Here is a 22,666-nt window from a genome sequence, read left to right as displayed (position 1 = left end):
AACATTTGCACCTTCATGTGCAGTCTGCTGCAGGTTTGAGCTTGTTCCAGGCCATACAACATAAGTGTTTTTATTTTTTTATCTGATTAAGTCATTTTTATCTGTTTTTATCAATATTACTTGGAATCAGTACGTTGTTCATTCTGATTCTACAACAACTGAAAAATGTTTGCAATGTTCTTTTAGCTTCTATTGTCATAAATTCCAGTAAATAGCTGCACTATACTTTGCTGTTTAAGTTGAGTAGCTTTTAGAATTAAATCTTGGTTTCCTTCTTGTGAGACAAACTACTTCAAGAGTTTTGATTGACTGGTGGCAGTTTATAAGTGCATTTCCTGTGCATTGTCATGCTGCAGGCAGTAGGGTTTCAGTGGTCGGGTGACGATCTGTTGACCTAGGATCACCGTTTTCTTCCCAAAAATTTGACTTAGTGCTTCCTTTTTGGGAATTGGTTTACCCCTATATGCAATGTCTGGTTATTCACTGCCTTGGAATGCAGCTGGAGTAGTGACTGTAACTAGCCACACTCTTCTGCTTTTTGAAAGCACATCATTGCCTGATCTGCAAATAAGCACCAGGTATTTACAAAGGGCAGCACTGGGGCCCAGGTTGCTGCTTTTAATAAAATGATCTAAAATTGTCTCTAATTCTCAAACCCTCTAGATTACTTTCCACACTCACTTACTAAATACAAATAAAGATGCCTGGTACATTTCTCCACAAACTCAGTTACTTCCATACACAGTGTAGCCTGTGCAGTTCTCCATGAATTAATTCTCACCTTATAGTTCAAACAATATCTTAGTACAAAACAAAACAAAAATGTAGTCATGGACCTTGCAGCTTGAATTGTTAGTTCCCTATCCGTTGGTCATCGTGTAACAACTGCAGACAGAGAGCCTTCTACTCAAGACAACTATTATCCAAAGGTATATCATCCCCTTCTAAGTCATCATTTGCTTATATTTAGCATTACACATCAAACATGAAATCTACTTCAGGTCTATGACACTAGACATATCAGAGAACTAGAGAAGTCCCAAAGATTCCTAACCAGATTACAAGCTTAAAGGTCATGCTACCATGACAGAATAGAAGCTCTATCCATCAGTATTGTATATAATCGTGATGGAAGAACTGTAGCTGGCCTTCTGTGTCATTACAAACCTTGTTGTACTTGATCTCCTGCATCTCCAGACGTCTTACACCTCCTCAAGCACCAGACTCAAGGTCCTAAATTTTCACCAGCAGAAGAATTGAATTTGACAGAGAGAGAGAGAGTCATTATTCAGTGCCTCCCCATCTCTGCAGTAAACCTTCCCTGCAGTTAAGTAGTGCAGTGTATCATCACACCTCAAACAGATCATGAAAAATTGGATAGGCACCCACAAATTTAGCCTGGGACTGACTGACCTAGCCCTTCTTGAGAAATGGGGTACAGCCTGAGGCTGGGCATTGGCAAGGCATTAATGGTCACGAGACTAAACTCCTTGTAAGTCCTGAAAACAAGTAAGAAGACATCTCTCCAAGGTGTGAAAGCATTGGAAATTTTTTTTGTATTGTCAACTGTAAAATTTCCCAAGTCTGGGCTTGAAACACATAATCATCCAGGTAAAGATAAGTATGCATCCCTCAAAGCTTCAGGTGGGCAAAACTGGAGCTAAATACTTTGGATACAAAAAAAAGCCAGGTATCAGAAAAACACATAGTGGCAATAGACTAGTAAAACTTTTAGGAAGATTTTGTTTTGAGAAATGGGATACGGAGACAGTTAACTGTCAATTTTAAGGATACCAACCAAGCATTTCATGCAATGGGAAGAAAAGTTTGAAGGGTAAAAAAAAGAACAGCTAGAACTTCTTCCTCCTTATGAAATTAAATGCTTGTCAGGCCTGGCACAGATGTTAACAATTTTTACTTCCAAACAAGAAAAGACAATGAACAAAACTCCCATAGCTACCTCTGAAAGGAAGATATGCTAGAAGCTGGTCTTCTCTGGTGTGTGTGTACATGTATGTATGTGTATATACATATATATGGGTCTACTTTAAAACACTGACACGCAAAACACCGAGGACGAGAACACCAAGACTGGAAGATCGACAACTGAGATGACCCGACAGTTTAAAAGCCCGACGCTGAGAACACCGACATGTTAAGCTAAGTGTGCAATAGTGACAGACTTTAGGGTTAGGGGCGGGTTAAGTGAGTTAGGGTTAGGGCGCGGTTTAGGTGAGTGTGCGATAGTGACGGACCTTAGGGTTAAGGTTAGTGCATAGGTAGTTGTGTATGTAAGGTTTAGTGTAGGTTTGTAAGTTTTTTGTTGTGCTTGTGTTGTGTGTGTGTTTTTCGGAAAAGGTATTTGTTTTGTTGATTGTCGGGATTGTGGTTTGTCGGGCATTTAAAGTTTTTTGCTTTTAAACTGTCGGTCATCTCAGTTGTCGATCTTCCGGTCTTGGTGTTCTCGTCGTCGGTGTTTTGCGTGTCGGTGTTTTAAAGTAGACATATATATATATATATATATATATATATATATATATATATATATATATATAGCCTGTGTAAACTACTTCTTTCACCTATTTACCTCTGACTATATCATACCAGTTCTCTGTAATTAGACAGAACCTTCCTCTTATGTGTTGGTGCTCCAGGACTGACAAATACAGGAAGATGGTGAAACCCAAGCAAACTATCTTTCTTTCTGAGAGCTCTGCTGTAGTTTCAAGCTATTTTCTGACAGTGGATTGTGAGGTGTATGCATTGTACTGATTTTAGTAGTTTCTTTGTGGAGGGGAGTTGGCACTAGGACGAAGAAGCAACCTCTTGTAAGAGTATTAAAAAATCAAGTATTTTTATATAAAATTATACAATAATTTACACAATAGCTTTCAACAAATCATGGACAAATCTAAATCTAGAGAAAAATCCAGAAATAATTAGGGACACTTTTAAAATATGATCACTATTAAATTGAAACATTGACAGAATTAGAAAAAAATGAATTTGGCTATATTGCGAAGTAAATCACAACGTTGTCTAGGGAAATTGTAGGTAGTGACGTGAACCATACGCGTTGTAGCAGAAAAACAAGTGCTACCATGGGTCCTGCGAGGGGGAGGATCGCTTACCTGACATTTCGATGATATGAAGAGTCAATGTTTTCGTGTCGAAGAGGTGAGCGTCGATGTAATGACAGTTCGATGAACTGATAGGAACCCATATATATATATATATATATATATATATATATATATATATATATATATTTCAAAAGTAAAAGAAGTCTGTAATTACTGTCATTATTTATTAAGTGTAATTCATCGCCTTTTCTCCAAACGTCACCAGTTTTAGGAGGGCTTAAGAGTGATGGTGCTAAAATATGATTCAAAATCAGAAACAATTGAGAGATATGATTTGTACTTCATTACGGTGTTCTCACATTTCTGTTTCAAACATATCATTCACTCTGTTTGCAAGTGTCTATATACATTTTCCAGGAAGTTGTAACTGTGAAGATAATCATAGCAAATGCCTGGGCAATCAATGTGAGCTGGACTAACCTGGCTAGTACTGAAGTGCTATTTGTGATATCAGAAGCAAGATAGTTTAACATCCAGCTTGTTGCTTGAGTTACGAGAAACAGAACAGAAAGCAAGACAGAAGACACAGAACATATGTATGTGGTGGCTGTGGTACAGCAACTTTATAGAATCTTTACATTTTGTACTAAGATGCTATATGCATTATTTTGATCTCTCATGACTAAACAACTACTGCACAGCAGAGAGGATACACTGTGTTAGTACAATCAGACTGCTAAATGTATTGGCTTTTCAAGTCTGTAGCAAACTTGTTCAGCCAAAGACCTCAATTCAGAATCTTTTTTTTTTTTTTTTTGCAAACTGCAACAGTTACTTATGAGCCTTTACATGATTTTATTTACTTGTGTTTACTCTTGATCTGACCTGTCAGTTAAATTAGTGATATGTGTTCATTAAACAACCAATTTACCAGTCCCTTTACCTTCACAGAGATATAGTAGCCTGAGCATAAAACAAAGATTTTCAGTCAGTACTCTGAAGCAGGTGCTGGTTTTGATAAGAAAAAAATTCAGAAAAGGAATGCATTATTTTAAACTGTAAACATATTTCACATTAGACCCCCGTATTGTTAGTTGTTAACTATGTTTCTTTGATTTGGTAATTAAATAATGTTCCCATAAGATGACTTTATAAATGAACATGGATCATTTAGAAGATGATTGACAGTAAGCACTAAGCATATTTGAAGGTAAGGTCAGTTATTAAAAGAAAATAATTCCCTACAAAAAGAAATCGTGCATTTTTCCAGTACAGAGACCAAATGGTGAAAACCATTGCAGTATGCTTTTTTTTCAGTACTTAAGAACTGAGTATCCATGGTTTGCACATTCAAACAGTGCTCATATTAAGCTATTATTTCATAACCTTCCATATAGATCTCTGTCTCTTCTTCAAATTGCTTTTTATGATTCTGATGCCAGCCAAAGGAATTTCAAAGTGGAAGAAAATAAATATTTTATTTCTTTAATACATTTGTTAATTGGGCAAAAGTCCCTTTTCAGTGGTGATCTGAGTGCACAGTTTGGTTAAGTAGCTTGTTCAGAGTAACACATTAAGCAAATGGAAGTTGAGGGAATCAAAGCCTGTACCCTTAACTGAAGGAAACAGTTTGTTAACTCCTCAGTGCATTAATTCTCTATGCTAACTGCCAATGGAACTGACTCAATACATGTAAAATAAATGTGAATAATCCATTTTAGGTAAGCGTGTAGTAAACTGCATGGAGTTAACAACTCAATTCTAATTAATTCATTTGAACAGATGTTTACTAAATTGCATGGAATTAAATGGCTTTTCGTTTTCTGAGCTCTTGGCTTCAGAAACACAGTGATCAAGATTGCTACAGGAACTCCAGTTACACTGAGTGTTTATGACACCGTGAGAGAGAGACTGAAACAAGATCAAATACCTTAATATGATCAGAATTTATTCCAGTTTATCCGATAGTTTTCTGTGTGAAGCCTAGAAGAAATGCATCAGTCTGGTCACATTTTATAAATTTTTTACACTTGATCAGTCAAGCATCAGAAAATACTTATTCTTGGGGGGGGATACAATTGTAAATCTAGACTGTAGACAGTGTGTGTGTGTGTGTGTGTGTGTGTGTGTGTGTGTATGTTTGTGTGCATGTATTACTATGGTCATCATTTCTTTCACTTGACTAGAATTGAGTTAAGGTTTGCCTATTAAACAGTGTTTATTCTATGGAAATAGTCTGCAGTTATAGATTAGAATGTGTGTGCATGTTCATGCATGTCTGAAATTACAAAGGTGGCAATATGTTTGTATATTCAGTTCCCAACACAACAACTAAAAGCCTGTCACAGGCTCAAGGGTTTCAACTGCCAAGCTTACAACCTGCTGGCCCTCAAGAAATAAACTTAAACTTATTGGGGGGCGTGGCCAAGGATGAACACAGGATAGCAGCAGATTTCTTCAGCTCCACCAATTTCACTGCACTGACAGGAAATAATTACTTTAAAAATTAATTTATGAAGTAATTTTCTTTCTAAATATGTTTGGTTTATCTATTTCTTGAATAATATCTAAAAAAGAAAGAAAATTTAAAAAATATTCCTGTCAGAAATCACCTTGGAAATTTTCCTGTCAGTTTCTCTGTTTGAAATGAGTTCCAGTAAGACAAATTCTCAAGATTCCAGCATCAAGAAAGAACTTCAGTCTCTGATATCTACAATCCAGCAACTTACTGTTAAGATGGATAAACTGGATACTAAAATTGATACCTTCATAGAAAACCTACAAAACAAATAGACTTGTTACATATAGACTTGCAACAACAGAAGACCCAGATTACAGGCATAGAAGAGACTGTAAATGACATGGAAAATAGAATCCAAGAAGAGGAAATCAACATTGAGTTTTGCTGAAACAAAATACACATCTACAAACAAAGCTTGATGACCTAGAAAATAGATCTAGGCTAATAACATTAGGATTTTTGGACTGCCAGAAAATATTGAAGGTAACAATATTACTTCTTTTTTAACAACATGGCTCCCTAAAACTTTAGACTTGCCAGAAGCTTTTTCTTTTGGTATCGAAAGAGCCCATAGATCTATAGCTAATACTAACTCTAACAAAAAGTATCCTAGATCAGTTATAGTTAGATTTCTATCATCTTTGATAAGGAGATGGTTCTTAAATCTGCTTGGGCTAAAGCTCCTGTTAAAATTAATGAGGCAACTGTGCGTTTTGACAATGACTATTCTTCCTTGGTAATAACTAAAAGAAAAGTTTTTCTGCCATTAATAAGGGAGCTTAAGAAAGCACAGTTTAAAACCTACCTTCTGTTTCCTGCCAAGCTAAAAATCTTCCTTCCTGATGGTCCTAAAATTTTTGATGACTTAGACTCTGCATTGCTGTTTATCAAAAAAAATAAGATTTTGGATAAAATAGAGGAAATGGAATGGGCTAGTCCTTCATTAAAGAGGTTGGCAACAGAAACTTCATGGAAGACTTCAGAGAAGAAAAGAGACTAAAAACAAATGACTTGTTCTATGTTTTTTTTTTTTTTTTCTCTTTTTCTTCACTATTAATCTTTTAAATATAGCTATCAGAAAGCACAAATATTTCTGAAAAAGGTTTACAAAGAACTGTTTTTTCATTATCAGTCAAAAAAATATGATGAACTAATAAATAGCTATCATTCAATATGTTTTTCTTTCTGACAAAGAGAACTAAGGACTTGATACATTTTTTTTCCTTTTTCTTCTTTTTTTTTTATTTTAAATAATGACATTCTATTTAGATTATGCAGTGGGTAAGGGGTGGGGGAGGGCAGGGTAAGAAGTGTAATGAAAATATGATTAATGGAATAATAACTTATTTATTCCTTGTAAAAAAGTATATATGTTGTTTAAATGCTATTGCTAATTATACTTCCTTGATTATATTGCTTAAACATGTTCACAAATAATTTGTCATGCTTTAATTAATAGTAATTAGAACTAAATAATAGTAAATAGTATGTTTCATATCCATCTTTATTAATATAAACAGCAAGTAATATTCCACTGTAAATACTTTTTATAGCTTCCTTTTTCATTTTTTATCTTTTCTTTTACTCTCTTTTTATTTTCTACTCTCTTTTTTTCTTTTCTGTTCTCTCTCTTTATTTTCTTTCATATTAATATATTCACATGCTTTTGATCATATTGATAAAGTAAATAATAAGATTTGTATAAAAATTGTATTGGGGCATAAATAACTAGTTCTATTACATATTAATAACTGTGGGCTTAGTTTCACTTTCATAGAGGCTGTAATTACTTGTAAAATACTTTGCAAAGGTTTTGTTATGTTTAGCTTCATTTATATTGCTAAATGAATGTCAGTCACTTGTTTTTAACAAAATTCCCGCCAGAATGTTAAGGGAGACAATTTGGGATGTGGGTTACCTCGTGAATAGTGTCCTCGAGTTGTTTTAAAAGCTTCAACACTCAGAATTCACGCAGAGAAGCTGAAAGCAGTCGATTTGAACTATGACCCCTGAATTCACACTGACACATCGCAGATTCATGAAGAACACTCTACCAGGAAGTAGAACTGCTGCAATTGCGACTCTGCAATGGAAAACAAACTCAATAACATTTAAATGTGAGTTATCTTTTATAACTACTTATTTATTCATGTTATAATTTATAAAATATGAAAGTTATAATGATTTTAAATGATTCAGTATCTCATAGTAAGCAAATGTGATATTTTAGAAGGCATAGAAAGTGAAACATTTATATATGTGCTTTTGAAAGTTTACTTGACTGCAACATATTAATGTATGTAAAAAACTTATGATTTAAACATATACTTTGCTATAATTCATTTGATTTATCTGACTGACAAGCATAAATATCTTTATGACTCTATTTTGGAAGAAGTTGTCATGTGACATATTTTAAAGTAGCAGTTCAGATATACAAAATACAGATGGCTTTCTTCACAATAATGCAAGTATTTTTGAGAATTTACATAGCTATGCAGTATGATTTATAACAATTTTTATAAATATAATATTTTATTTTACTGGCAATAATAAGTATGAGAAAAAAGCTCTGCTACAAGTAATTTAAAGTCTTTTGGAAGCTGTTAACTGCATTTCTATGACAGAAAATAGGTACATCTTAATATATGTAATGTCTGAACCATAATAGCCAAAGTTATTGATTTAAATGAACACCAGAACTTATTTTTACAAACTTTGAATAAATTAATATGTAGATATGCCCTCCTTTTTTTTTCTCTCTCTCCCTCTCTCACGTCTTTTATTTCTTTTTCTCTTCTTGGTTCCTAATATCAAGTTTATTTGAATGCTATTTGAGTATAAATGTATTATATTAAATAGATGTACATAGCAGTATGAATTGTTTTTAAAAGTTTCTATTTGTTTATATGATGCTGATTTATCAAATGTGTAGCTTTGTCTTACCAGATAATCTAATTGAAAGTTGTTAATTTAAGTTAATAATAACTAGTATTAAATTGATAAGGTGGCAGCTGAGGTACTGCTGCTTAGGGTAGGGGGTTAACTTGAGTAGTATGTATTACTCTAAGTTGGAGTTTTTAACTCCAGGCTGGGTGCAAGGTTTAATCCTTACATTATTTTCTTTTGTTCACTGTTGTATGTATATAGTTCTGACATCCACAATACATTTTGTAAACTCATTGTCACTACAAACAAAATTGAATCTTATACAAAATCCCATAAGAGATTCAATAAATACAGCTATATCTAAAGGTACACCTAAAGGAGGAGGTATAACATTACTTATTTTGTTAATTGTTATTTTGATTATAAGTTTTATATGTTTTAAAAATGCCAAATGACTTCTCTAAAAAGAATTTCTTTAAACATTAATGGACTGAATAATCCGTGTAAAAGGGCAAGCCTAATAAGATACATTAATTTACATAAGGCCAACTTAGTATTCCTTCAAGAAACTCATCTCCTGAAAAAAGATATTGATAAATTAGCCGCAGATAAATATACAGTATTGGTTAGTTCAGAGCACACTCAGAAAAAAAGAGGAGTGGCTATTTTATGGAATAAAAGTATGCCTATTCCTAAAACTATTAAGTCTTATCAGGATGATAAAGGAATGTTTTGTATGGTTACAATACAAATTAATGGGAAGACTTATACATTAATCAATGTATATTGGATACCTGGAATTGGTATTAATACAGTGAAATACCATCTTGATAAGATCATATCATTCTCTATAGGAGATATTATTTTGGCAGGTGACTTTAATTGTATCCTACATGAAAATTATACTACTACTATAGGGAAAAGGAAAATTACATCTAATGCAAAACATTTAAAGGATTTTGTTAATTCTTATCATTTAAATGATATTAATAATCAGATAGACTCAAAATCATTACCATACACCTTTTTTTCTAACAGATACAAAACTTATTCAAAAATAGATAGAGTCTTTATTTCTAACCAGATGGTAACAGAATTAATTAACTCTAAAATCATTTCATGTCCTATATCTGATCATAATTCAATTGTTTTTGAGTTCATGATAAAAAATGCTTACAACATTCAGATCAAAAGGATACCAGCATACTTAACTCAACTAAAAGACTATAAAGAATATATACTTTCAGAAGTACAACATTTTCTAGACATAAATAATACTCCTGAAGTCTCCATTGTTTATGTATGGGATGCTTTAAAATCATATCTATATGGACAAAGTATCAGATGGTATAATAATAAAAGGAAATCTTGGGATAAGGAATTGTTAGATATTCAAAGTAAATTAGACTCTTATAAACATAATAATAAAGAAAATATTATGGATAAGAAAGTCATTGAAGAAATAAACAAACTAAATGAGAAATACAAAGAAATTTTAACTCATAACGTTAAAATAACTTTAGAGAAATACAAGTTTTGTCTTACTCAATAAGCCCCAAATACTTACATAGACTTAAAAACAAAACAAAAGGTTGAATAAGCAAAATCATATCAAAGAAATTTTCTCTCTAAGGAAAAAGAAGAATGTTTCTAGTCTACCAGAAATACTAGATGAATTTAGAAATCACTTTCACAAAATTAATCATAATAACATTAACATGGAACCTAAAGATAAAATAAAGGAATTTATAACTACAAACATGAATAAAAAACTTAATAAACATCAGATTAAACTATTGGATAAAAGTATTTCATATACAGAGGTTGTTACACAAATAAACAAGCTTAAATCAAACAAAGCACCAGGTAATTATGGTATTATACCAGGGATATATAAAATTCTTTCTAAAAGTACATACTCATTAATACATAAGGTTTTTATTTTGGCCCAAACTGAGCTAATAACCCCCCCATCTTGGCAATACACATTTATTTTTCCAATTTTAAAACCTAATAAAGACCCAACTAGATGTACTTCATATCGACCCATTTCATTACTTAATGTTGATTATAAAATGTTTATGAGTATTTTTGCTGATAGATTGAAGACAATCATCCCTGGCATTATAGATATAGATCAGACAGGCTTCATTGTAAATAGAAATACTTTTGATAATATAAGGAGAACTCTTACATTAATTAATTTTGCAAATAGGAGAAAGAAAGATTTAACACTTATTAGTCTCGATATAAGTTCAGCATTTGATTCAGTAAGTTGGGACTGCTTGTTTACCTTACTGAAGTGCACAAACTTCTCAGATGCATTTGTAAATCTAATTGAGCATCTATACAAAGGAGCATTGGCTTATATTAAGATAGGAACATATGTTTCACAAAAAATACCCATTTTCAAAGGTACAAAACAAGGGTGTCCACTCTCTCCACTATCATTCACTTTAATAATGGAGCCTTGGGCTAATCTGATCAGAAATAGTACTGATATAGAGGGATTTGAAATAGATGAAAATACAACATCTAAAATTCAACTTTTTGCAGATGATGTTCTAATTACATCAGCAGGATCTAATTCTTCTATGCAGTCTCTATTTGATAAAATGATGAATTTTAAAAGTATTTCTGGTCTAATATTCAATGAAGAAAAAACTAAAATACTACCTATATATACACGGAAAAATGTTCTCATTAGTGATTTTACTAAATATGTACCCAATTCAGGTCAGATAACTTATCTAGGTATAATATTAACTAAAGATATTAAATCTATTATACATAATAATTATAATACCTGTCTTCTTAATATACAAAATATTTTCAATACCTGGAATAATATGTTTTTTACTATGGAAGAGAGACTTACAATTATTAAAATTATAATATTCCCCAAGATATTATACTTAATACAATCAATAATACTCCCACCTACAAAAATAATTATAAAAAAATTAAATGCACTAATGTTAAATTTCCTATGGGCACCTAATAGACCTAGGATTGCATTAAAGAAACATACTAATAGCTGGTCTCAAGGGGGTATTTCTTTTCCAGACTTTAACTTATATACTATCTCTTCTATTGTAAAAGTTATTACTTTGTTAATAGATCAGTCATATGTTGCAAAATGGAAAGATTACTGGGAACTAATTAGTATTCACTTCATGAAAATCTCCTTAACACATAAAAATATGATTGTAAATAACTCCATGCTATGGTTACTAAAAGAATTTTGTACTTCACCTATTACACCTAAATATATAGTTAGTTACCCATTAAACATTATTATTAGTTATCGTAATTTTATATTCATGCATCCTAACTATAAGGAATGGAATTTTATTATATTTCCTATAATGTATACTCGAGGTATGCTTTTGTCATCCACTTCTGAAGGAACTCATTTAGCTACAGATAATGATCTAAAGTACTGGTATCAGTTGCTATCTGATAATAAAGTTAAAAATCTAGATTTCTTAAAACAAGAATTTGATCTAAGAGAAACTTGTTGGTTAGAAGTTCAGACCTTTAGACAACATCTCATTAATAAAATTGATCTAATGTCTATAACAGTTAAAGAATCTATTCCAACACTGATTGATTACTTGATATTAAATTTACAACATAAAGTTTCTGATAAAGGTAAGCTTTCATACATACATAAAATTATCAGACAAGAAACTTTTTACAGTGTAGATACCTACTGGAATTATTTCACTTCCATTAATGGTGACCCACCAAATCAACAAGATAAACAATATATATTGGAATCTGCCTATAAAACTACGTCTTCCATTGTCTGGAGACTTTTTACATGGGAATTTCTACATAGATCCTTTTATACACCTTTGATGATGAATAAAATAAATAATAAAGACAATCTATGTAAAAGATGTAATGTAGAAATGAATGCTGACTGGGCTCATATGTTTTATGACTGTATAAAATTGAAAGAATATTGGCAGTCAATCAATGATTTTTTGCAGGCTCTTTTTACAGATAATTTCATTATTTCTAAATCTCTTATATTATTCAACACACCTGTACCTCAAAGTATTAAAAAGATTAAGCTTCCCTTGTTATGGTCTATTCTAGCAGTGGCTAGAAAAATAATAACCAGAAATTGGATTTCAGATACACCTCCTTCGTTCAATGAATTTAAAAATGTTATGACTATAGTGTGCTATATGGAATTGATGACAATAAAATCAAGAACTACTAGAAAAACATCTTATTATATTGTTTGGGATACTTTACAAAACTTGTTAAAAAAATCTTAACTTCAATAGCATGGTATTTTAGTTTAATTAATTGATCTGATTGTAGTGGATGTCTTTGTAAATACTTTGGTTATTTTGTTGAATGTTATAATCATATCTATTTTAATTATTTGTATAAAATTGTTATGATATTTCTCTTGTATGTTAAAAACAATAAACTTGTTTTAAAAAAAAGAAATAAACTTACTACCATAATCCCAAGTTGATATCTTTTCTTTTCCTCAACATAAAGCTTCTTACTGAGACATAACATATTCCATAATCCAATTGTTGGAGACATTGTATACAGAGAAAACTTGTTTCATAATTTTGGAAGGCATTGTGCAATGCATGTCACTTTTTTAACTGCTCTTTATTTTTAGTATTTAGCTCCTTGCTATCATGTACTCCAGGTATACACTGTCAAACATAACTGGATTAGTATCAGACATGGCCTTAGATACGATGAACAGGTCACCTCTAAGTAACCTTTAAGAAAAAATAACAGTTCCTGAAGCCTTGCTGAACAGGACTTCCAACTTTTCTGCCAAGGAATCACTGTACCTTTTCTAAGTTATTTCATTTGGGCAGTTTAGAGCCTATAAAATATAATACTGTATTCAGTAATGGGGCACGTCAGTGAAATATGAAGTGATTCAATGATTATCTTAAAGTGACTAGGCATGCCCTTTAGAATTACGTGGATTACATAACATGCTTTCTTGACTTTGGTATTTTAACACTGATGAAAATTTAAATTGTCTGCCATTGCTCTGTCTTTAATGATGGCATCACTTGTGATGATCTGACCATTTATTTTATAATCATAATTCATGTTCTTTTTACCAAGTTTCATGATGCCACATTTACTAACATTAAGAATGAGCCTATTACTTCTGCACACCAGGTATGCTTTTGGGAACCATCTTTTAGTGAAATAATAGTTTTCTCTGTTTGCAACCATCAACATATTTGGCTATCCATCAACCATTTTCCATTATTCCCTCCCTAAGGCTATTCAGAATGAAGTGGCCTTATTAGACAGTGCTGTGGGACAACAGTGGGAACCTCTTTTAGGATAGATGAGCACATATGGACTATGCCCAGCTCCTGTGGCACAGACAGATAAGTTCCAGACTACACCTCAGATAAGTAATTTTCAAGCAGAAATGCAGGAAGCTGAAGAGCTAAGTAGGGAGGTGGAAGTTAAATGACCAGCACCAGCTTGATTACCTCAGAGAGGAGAGATGGCCTAACTTACTATAGTGCTGACTGTTGGGCTCTTGAGAACAGCACTGCAAGTTGGACAACATCCATGCTGCATTGCAACCAAGGGAAACTGTGTGACACTACACAAATCTCACTGTGTGTGTGTGTGTGTGTGTGTGTGTGTGTGTGTGTGTGTGTGTGTGTGTGTGTGTGTGTGTGTGTGTGTACGTTTATATATATATATATATATATATATATATATATATATATATATATAATATCTTAAGGGAAGATGTTAGTCAGTGAGAGAGGGAAGGGTGGGTCAGTACTCTAAATCTTGACTAAACAGCTTCCTCTACAAACTGGACTTTACCTTCAAGGGGAAAAAAAGTGGTTATTAGTTTACCACTCCGGGCTAGGAACAAAGGGGTTGTAGGGCTTTCACTTTGATCAGGTAATGAATGGGTCTGACTTTTGCTCTTTAAAAGAAAGGAATGGGCTCCTTAGATGAAGGGAGGGAACCCCAAGAGGAAGGTGTGATGGTGTGGAGACAGAAGAAAAATGTTGTGTGGACTGTGGCACACTAGTAATAAAAGCTAGTAATGAGTTTTAGATGAGCTGGTGAGTGGCTTTATGACAGCCTACTGAAAGCAGCTAAACATACAACTACACTAAGGTGAAGCGCATTAATACACTGTACACAGAAATATACTCTGTGTGGTGATCTATGGAAAAGCCACATTTTGACTGTGAAGAGATGTACATCTTGTTTTACTATTTGTTTACATAACTGATTGGGGGTCATATTGCAGAAGGTGGGGTAGTACGGAAGCAAAGTTACTCATTTGGGGGCAGCAGTACATGAGCTGACTACAAATATGTAACTCCTACGTACACCCATGTTTGCACTGAAGCTTTTTTTTCCCTTATATTGTTCTTCATGTCTGTATACCTTGTAAAGACCAAGACTTGAAAGGATAAAGTACAACAAGCTTACTATATCAGAAGTTGTTCCAGTAAATCACTGCTATAGCAGGCCTTACTACTAGGACTTCACCACTAGATGTTACCAGCATCTACTCCAACTTCAAAAGCTAAGGATCATTTCCCCGTGATACAGCATATGCCTAGCTCCACATATGTTTTCTCGCCTCTAGAAAACATCACCTAGGGAGTAAATACAGCCAAGCGATATAAAGTCTAATGATATGGACAGTTATGTATAACATAGCTGTAAAGGTTAGAATAGATTATGGATGAAAAAGATGGAGGGAGAAAAGGGAGATATCCCAGTAACTATCCAGACCCATGGCCTTACTTGTAAGGATGGGGAATGACAGAAATAAGCATGGATCGTACCCTAAAATGCCCAGGAGCATAAATCTCAACTGCACAGATTTTTGCAGAATGCCCAGATTTGCGCCTCATATTTTTGGTCTGTTTCTCATAAAACTTCAGTTTTCTGCCAAATCATTGGAAAATCATTGAGGGTTGAAGTCAGAAAATAATGGCAGACATTTCATTTTATGACTTCCCTTCAGAACATTTATGCTAATGCAAAATCTGTTATTCTACCAACTTTCTAAGTTTGTAAGAGCAATATTTAAATAGTGACCCTATTTTGGGGCCTTTGTCCCCCAATTATTTATGGCTTTGTCCATATTTCTTGTTCTAAGAGGTTGAGAAGTATGCCCAAGAGATGGTGGGAGGGAGACAGCATAGCCGAAGTGACTGGTTTGAACATCTACAGTTATTGTAATCTTTTGTACAATTGTACTATGGTCTTTGTTTAAATCACTGTTGCAGTAGTCCTTACTACTGTGACAGCTCCCAAAACTCTAGGAGGATATGTGATTTGTAGAATATAGCAAACCACATAATATAGCTGTAGCAAAACTCATTCTAGTTCTGGAGTGAACATCCAGCCTGTAATGCTATGAATAAGGTATGAACTAATGTCCATTTGACTACTTCCAAAATGGCTTGAATTATTCCTTTAGAAAAGTCCATGTAGTAAGCAACACCCCTGTACTATGAGCGCTGATTGGCGCTAACAGAACCTTATGTTGATAAGTGTAACAAAACTAAATACACTGAGTCACAGAGATGGTTTGCTTGGAAACAGGTATGCCCTCCTTTTCTTTCTGGGAAAAAGAGGCAAAAGATTTCTTAGTTTTCCATTTCTGGTTTTATTTAGCTGGTATATAAGCTACTCACATACATCCAAGCTGTGCAGGACTGTATCAGCATGGTTTTGAGGTTTGGGAAAAAACTTATCACAACAGTAGATGTACTACCAGATCATTGCTGCAATAACAAGCTATATGTGTTATATCCTTGCCTAGAATAGGACCACCAGCCAGCTTTCAATGCCTTAGGGCACCTTCCATTCACACAAACTCCCACTGTCTCAAGCAAAGCCAAATAAAAGGCACTTTGGCAGTCAAAAAGCTTCAAAGCTTGCTTGCCCATAGAAGGGAGGTTTCAACCCTGAAATGAAAAAAAAAATGCTAGGAAGAATCAAACAAAAAACAATGCAATTTTACAAGTTGCTAAGCTATATAAGGGACCCGGGGACCCAAGTAGATAGTAACCTCTCCTTTGATAATCACATTGCCAAAGTGGTTAGAAAATCCTTCTATGTGGCCCACCTAATCACAAAAGGGTTTGCATCCAGATCAAAAGAGATCATTGTGCCCCTCTACTCATCACTCATCAGACCCATCATAGAGTACAATGCCCCATTTGGGATGTACCTTACAAGACACCTGCAACAGCTGGAAAGACCACAGAAGTACCTCATCAAGAGGATCACTGGCCTCAAACAGATGCCCTATGCAGCTTGACTGAAGAAACTCCAGCAGTACTCGGTTGCATACCGCCTACTCAGAGGTGATCTCTGCCTGACATACAAGGCCATGTCCAACCCAGAATTGATAGACATGCTCCACCAAAAGAAAACATTATCCACTCGAGTCACACGCTCTAGGGATTTAAACCTCACAATAACAATAAATAGGACATGCTGGAGGGATAGATTCCTGTCCCAGAGACTTCCCATGCTTTGGAACAAGATTTCAATCTACATTAGGCAGAACTCCTCACTTACGCTTTTCAAGGGAAACCTTGACGAGTGGATGGGAAACAGAAAGTTTACCCCGGGGATCACTTCAGTGGCTCTGCTGGACAGAGGCACAGGGAACTAATCTAAGGGGGTGGTGAAAGCCAACACATTCTGGCTAGGCTTATAAATGCCTTCAGGCAGATAGCCTAGTACTTACCTATGAACCTATATACAAAAAAAAAAAAAAAGCAAATAATGGTGCTAAAAGGAAGGAAGGAAGGGATGACTACTGCAACACCGAACATCTACCATTAGGTAAGTTTACTTACACAACTGTACTATGTTCAAAATTTAGATCACTACTGCAGTAGCCTAAGCTACATGGGTAGATTACCACAGCTTATAATGTATATGGAACAGGAAATTAATTCAAGAATCCAGGAGCCCCTGGAGAATGGTCCCAGCAAAGCCTGTTCAGGACCTGGAAAAGGTACATGTTTGCAATGTTTTGTGAAAGAATGTACAGAGAACCAAGTTGTGGCTTCGAGAATAGAGCCTACCACTTTCCAAAAAGCTGCAGAAGAAGCCAAAGCCCTGGTAGAATGGGCCCTAACCCACCCTGGAAGTAGTTTATCATACCGCACATAGCAAAAAGAATTAGCATGAGACAACTATATTGAAATTTTCTGTTTTGACACAGATTGTCCTTTTTCCTGCCTTCACAGGAGACAAACAGCTGATAGTTTTTTTTTTCCTGAAAGGTTTAGTTCTGCAAAAGTAGTAGCTGAGCTACCCTTGGGCATCCAGAGCATACAGATAATTTCTTCCCCTTATTTTTAGGTATTGTAAAGAATACAGGGAGACTAATGGTCTGGTTTAAGGTAAACTATGAAAAAACTTTGGGCACAACAGAATGATTAGTTCTCAAAACCTGTCCTTATGGAAAATGAGACAGGGTTGGCTCACTATAAGCACTTGTAGCTCAGATACCTTTCTAGCAGAAGTCAGAGCAATGAGCAGCACACTTTTCTATGTTAAGGACATCAAGTTAGCCTGATGAGCTGGTTCAAGTGGAAGAAGTGTCAGTTTCTCAAGCAGAAAGTTAAGATCTCAAAGAGGATCCACCTGTTTTCTAGGTGGACAGATATACAAGATCCTTTTCATAAACTGCTTGGCTTTGGGAGATGTAGAAAGGTGGATAAAATGGCAGACAAGCAGAGACAGACAAAAGATGAATCTTGACAGAAGGATAAGAAAATCCAGAGGACAGTAGCTCACATAAATCATCTAGCACCAGAGACAATCAGGTTATGAAACGGTCCTGGTTCTTAGAATGTCACCAGCCAGGAAATATTTTCCATTTATACACGTGACTTTTTAGTAGTTTTTATTTGCCTCCTTTAATACTTGAGATACTACCTCAATGGAAAAAAAATATATAAAAACTTTATCAACTGGGCAGTCGACTGAAGTGTTTTCAGGTTGGGGTGTATCAAAAAAATCCTGTCTTTTGCAAGGAAATCCAATCTGCAGGGAAGCTTGTGGTTATTGCCCTTGGTCAATTTAAAAAGAAGGAAGAAAATACAGTTGTATAAGAGCTTAGTATAACAGTAGATGTCCGAAGAATCTCTGTTGCAGTTTTAATAATTCATGAAATATCCTGACAAGGATAACTCTATGTCCAATCAGCATACCACAGCCTGGACACCCTCCTTTTACACTGAATGTCTGATGTATGACCTCATCACAAAGGTACCAAAGGGACATATAGGCATAAATTACCTCAGGACTTTCTTGCTCCAGACCAAGAAACTGAAGTAGAAGTAGAGGCAACATACATACATACAAGTCAAAAGAGAGGAGGAGAAAAGACTCTACCTCTGCCCCCCCCCCAAAAAAAAGGAAGGGGGAAGGATGTAATACTCCCAACAGTGATCAGTTGGACATCCACTGTTATACTAAGTTCTTACACAACTGTACCATGTCCTTATGTCCTACCTTGGATCACTGCTGCAACATTACTACATGATGGGAGAGTCCCAAAGCTGTTAATTAGGAAGTCTAAGTTGAGTTACAGTTCAAAAGACCTTGCAAAACCTGTTCTGTCCCTAAAAAAATTACAACAATCTTGTAGTGTTTAGTGAAAGTGTGAAAATAAGACCAAATGGCTGCTTCAAGGATACAGCTAGAATCCATACCTTTGAAGAAAACTCCAGAAGAAGCTGCAGCTCTAGTGAAATGTGCTTCAACTGGAGCTTAAAGTTGTTTGGCATGGAAAGAATAAGAAAGAAAGTAAGAAAACAAGAAATGGCCTTAGAAATCCAGTTAGAAATTTATTTTTTGAAAACAGGAGACACCAAGTTCTTATCCTGGAAACAAACAAAAAGATGATTGACTTTTCTGACAGATTTACTTTTAACTAAGTAAAGTCTGAGCTGTGTATATCTAAGAAATGCAAGAGGATCTCTCCTTTATTCTGAAGAGAAGGAAAAAAAGGGTAGGCAACTTGATGGTCTGATTCAAAAAGATTTTGACAATTTTAGGTACAAAGTAAAAAAGTGTGGAACATCCATCAATGCTTGCAGCTCTGAACCCCTTTTAGCAGAAATCAAAGTTACTAGTAACACAGTTTTCTAAGTATAACATTGGTAAGACAAAAATGCAGCTGGCTCAAAAGGAGATACAGTAAGCTTTTCCAGGACACTGTTCAGTTCCCAAGAAGGGGGGTGTCTCTCCTTGGTATTCTCATGTGTGGGATACCTTTTAATGCTGACCTCAAATAAAGAAGGTGGTGGAGCCAGAATTAGGCAGACAGAGATGGATGACAGCCATGCTTTGAGAATACCATCACAGCATTGAGCATCTCACACAAGTAATCAAAAATATTAGGAATACTCTGACAATGGTTCTGATTCTTTTGTGGCACCATAAGGAAAGATTTTTCAGCTTGGAAACATAAAATTTCCTTGTAGTTGGTTTTCTAGCCTCCTGTAAAACCTCAAGCACATCCTTAGAAAAGTGGTGCTTAAAATGGATTAAAGTTCTATCACCCTAAGAATCATATTCAAGGTCTATAGATTAGGGAGAATTAAGAGGGCCTTTGTTCAGTGTGTACAAGTCCAACCTGTGATGACTACCCCAAGTCAAGTGGAAAAGAAGGAGGAGCCAATGTAGTCTGGGCCAAAAGGGAGTTGCCATAAGATTTTTGGCTTAATCTTCTTGATTTTGAGAAGGACTTTGGGGATCAAGGGAAGTGCATGGAGTCCACCCACCAAGCCTGAAGGCATGCATAGAACTACTGAACAGAACGTGCTGAGCTGCCTGCTGTGTGTGGAGGCAAAAAGATATGATCTGAGGAGTACCCACTGGTGACAATGTCCAGGAAAAAACTCCACTTTTAGCATCCACTTGTGAAGGTCTGCTCTGGATCTGCTCAAAAGTGTTCCTTTGTGAGGAAAGGTATAGAGATTGAAGAAAGAATTTATGCTGAAATGCTGTGCCCAAACAAAAAAAGCAGGTCTACATAGGCAGTAACACTTGGTGTCTCCATGCTTACCACATAACTGTGGTATTGTCTATGTAAATCTGAAGAGGACCTGGAGTTCAGAGAAAATGCAGAAACTGAAGGTCTAAAATAAGTGTTTTCATTTCCTTTATTTTTATGTGGTCCTTCCTTTCTTTTGGTGACCAAACCCCCTGAAATTTTTAAGTCTGATCTAGAGCATCTGTGAAGAGCTCTTGGCAAAGTGAAGGAACCAAAAAGAGCACTCCTGGGTTGCATGAACTTTGGTTGATCCACCATAGGAATGCCATCTTGATGAAGGGCAAGAGGGAAATAAAGAAGGTTAAGGGGTGGGAACGCTGATTCCAAATGGACTTGAGGCCCTAATTAATCTTTCTCATGTGGAATATAGCATAATGTATCATAAGAATCACTGATGCCCTGTGTCTTAGAGCTCTCAAAATCTCTCTTGCTGAGGTAACATTCGAGAAAGATGTATTGAAAATAATATAAAAGGAATACAGAACCTTGTCTGCAGGAAGAAAAACTGCCATTGACAAGAGTATTGCATCTGCATCCTATGAAAATTTGATCTTGCGATAGAGTTAAGCAAGCCTTCTTTAGGTTCAGAGTGAACACCAGATTCTACAGATTCATAACAAAATCCAAATGCAAATGTATTACAATTTCTTGGGAAGGGGCCCGAATGAGGATATCAGCCAGATGAGAAAAGTTTAGAATTGCTTGAAGTCTACAGAAGGCAACAGGAGTTAAGCACTTTGTGAATAGCCTTGAAGCAGCTGAAAGACCATAGAGTAAAGCAGAAACACTGGAATTCCAATGAACCGACAAAACCTTAAGAATTTCCTGCATGTTATGCAAATGTGAACATAAGTGGCCTTTAAATCCAGTGTCACCAAAAAGGCTTGAGGATGAAATTTTGAGAAAGTTACTGAGGAAAGAGATCTATAATAGGTCTTCAACTGCCCTCCTTTCAGAGAACTAAAAACATTCTTCAGTAAAACAAAATCTATTTTTTAGATGAAAAGGCACAAATTCTACTGTTTCCTGAATAGATAGAGCTAAAAGAAGAGGGAGAATTAGGTGAATCTGGTTTGAAGGAGGCTGTGGAAATCCTGGAGGTGAGAAGGAGTGAGCAATCCAATACATTTTCTAGTCCTCTGGATAATGGGCAGAATCTAAATGTCTTGTGTTTGGATTGCCAGATTGGGAAAGATAGAGAAAGCTTTTGAGAAAGAGGAACCTGGGAATAGCCAAGGTGTTGGTGGAAGGGCTGATAGTCATAAATGGGCTGGTTGATCAGGAAAGGGGCAGTTAACCTTAAGAGTTCTGCTCTGACTTGTCCTGAAATCTCCTTTTCCTGGATCTTTTACCATTTGAGAAGGTTTCTGTTCCTTGAGAACAAAGGGACCAGCCTTGGAAGGGTAATTTCCCTGATATGTACAGACACAGGAGAAAGATTTGTTTTAGATCTTGCATGACCTAACATTTCTCCTGCAAGGTCTTGAAAACCTCCACAGCTGCAGAACCAAAGAGATGTTGCATATCTAGAGAAGAATCCTGAAGCTCTGCTAATATCCTCAGGTGAAGTCTAAGCAATGAAAATCTGTGAACTACAGAGCCGGTATCAGCTGCACTTAATAGAATGCACTGTGAATTGAAAAGCATTGTTAAGGAGAGATAATACAGAATGTTTAACTTCTGAGCCCTTCAACATCAGAGAGAACATTGCTTAAGTTACCTAGAACAGACAGAAGGTATCTGATCATATGGGTTTGGCAGATGATATCCCTAAAAGCTAGGGTGGCAGAAGTATATACTTTTTTTGCTGTACCTATCAACAGCTCTGCTGTCATTATCAGCAGGCAAAACATTATAGGAAAGGAGAAGATCGGTAGAGTTTTCAGTCAAAACAGTAATAACAGATTGAGCCGAGGTAGGGTTCTTATATAAGAAGTTTTCAGAGTCTGGCACCTGGTAGAACCCATCTATTTTCTTAAGGACAGGTGGTCGAGACAATGGATTAAGAGAAGCAGCAGAAAATATTTGCAGTAAAGCTTCCAAAACAGAAGGGTGGCAAGAGGGTTTAGGCACCCCCATTTCCAA

This window comes from Protopterus annectens, chromosome 8.part0 (genome assembly GCF_019279795.1).
Source record: "Protopterus annectens isolate FY-2018-M chromosome 8.part0, PAN1.0, whole genome shotgun sequence".
Taxonomy (NCBI): domain Eukaryota; kingdom Metazoa; phylum Chordata; order Ceratodontiformes; family Protopteridae; genus Protopterus; species Protopterus annectens.
This window is presented reverse-complemented; position numbering follows the sequence as displayed.